This window comes from Etheostoma spectabile, chromosome 18 (assembly GCF_008692095.1).
Source record: "Etheostoma spectabile isolate EspeVRDwgs_2016 chromosome 18, UIUC_Espe_1.0, whole genome shotgun sequence".
NCBI classification, from domain to species: Eukaryota; Metazoa; Chordata; class Actinopteri; order Perciformes; family Percidae; genus Etheostoma; species Etheostoma spectabile.
In genome coordinates, this window is record NC_045750.1 from 20880138 (window position 1) to 20882181 (window position 2044).

Here is a 2044-nt window from a genome sequence, read left to right on the forward strand (position 1 = left end):
CCCCGGCTGTTTGAAGCCATGGGATAAGGTCACCTCAGAACCGAGGCGTTTGCAGTCTTCTGTGTAGCGGGCTGAGGAGCCACAAGCCTTCTGAGGGTTGTGCTAACCCTTTGGGAGATACATGAAATACTGAGGATATGCAGGGTCCCACAGCTGTCAAAACGTATGTAATGTAAAACTCTAAAAATCCTGTGTGTCTGTCAGATAAATTTATTTGACACTTTTGCATGGACAGTATGTCATACTTCCAAGATATACCCTCTGAATGAACTCCATTGTCGAAGTTAAACAAGAATCAAAACAGTAATGAATTAAGTAGTGAAGGTAATTTGGTCAGCAATGGTTAAGCAGGATTTATGCTTTTGCATTAAATCTACAGCGTAGGTAGGCTATGTCCAAAGGTACATGTGCTTACAAACCCTGCTCCGTAGCCTGACGTGCGCCTTTCAAAAAATGCAACTACATGGCGCAATGATGCAGATTGCTACTGCTCGGCCGTGGCATCAGGGCTGCCAACTTTTCCAAAAACCTTGGAGTGAGATTTGGGGGGGCCAATATTTTTCCGCGTACAAAGCAATTTCTTTGGGTCTTTATCCTTTAGGGTTTGAATTGGGATTTGTTATATGTGGGGGGATGGGGCTCTCCCTAGGGGGGTCTGGGGGTATGCCCCCCCAGGAAAAAAATTTGAAAAAATAAACCATTAAATGGCACTTTCTGGAGAGTTTTTTTGCAAAAAAAAAAATGGAGAAATCAAGTCTTGCATGATATGTGCAAAACTGTAGGGTTAAGAACCTTTGCATTGTTGTAGTATCAACAGGTTTTAGGGCATTCAGCATTTACATTATTAACTTCTTATGATATAAGAACTGACCCACACAATGTGCCAAACATAATGAATCACATGAAGAGACAGTAGCATATGTCAGCAACAGCTCAGAAGATTTGGGTCTGTGGTGAACAGGTCCAGGGGTCCCTGGTGTAGGGACCAGGGACCCAAAGTTAAATTAATGATGAGGGATCAACTTAGACCACTGAAATTCTAAAGAATGAGAACCAATGAGTTACATAAATTCTATTCCTTTAACCTTTGTGCCAAGGCTCAGTAATGTTTGGCCCTCATCCTCTGTACCCCACTTAATGTTTTTACTTTTTTTGTGAAAATAAAGACTATTTGTTCATTTTAAAAAACATCAAATTAATTATTTACAGTTACATTTAGAGATGCAGAGGTTAGAGATGCACAATAGTGGCCCAACGTTGCAGTATCGTATATATATATATATATTATAATAATATAATATATATATAATAACTGGAAACTGTTTTAAACTCCCTATCAACTGTAGCCCTTTGAGATTTCCTTGTGAAATGTAAAGGGCATTATAAATAAAATGTATTATTATTATTATATATATATATATATATATATATATATATATATATATATATATAGTATAGCTCAGATGTGTTTCACCAGATTTCTGCTCATATTTACAACTTTGTGCACATTCAAAATATAACTCCTCCCATCTCTGTTGTACGTGATTCGGAGAGTTGTAATATAGTCTGCTGTACATGTCATTGCTCCGCTGATATGGTGGATCTCATTCAGACCGTCTGACGGACACAGAGGCCCATTTGGGTCTCTGGTCTCTGACAGAGTTTAGAGGAGGCTGTACGCTGCTCTTCATCGGAGGACTACACGGATGCAACGCGTCACTGCCCCCCCCCCCAGAGCGAGTCCAATAACATGAACTGAAGTTGCTACACTACCAGCCGCGCTGCTCAACTCTATCTTTACAGAGAGAGTGGACACGAAGCGACGGACGGGTCTGTGATACTCAGAGCTCATACCTGAAGCCGGGAATGCACCTGGGATGGATCGTGAAAAAAATGTTCTCAGTTTGCGACAATTTGAAAATTCCACAGACAGGGAGCGCTCTTGAACCCCTCACTCTCTGAAAGCACAACTAGTGTCACAAGTGGCCAACAGGTAAAAACATAGATAAACCATCTTTCAGAATTTGACCGACCGGGCTGACAC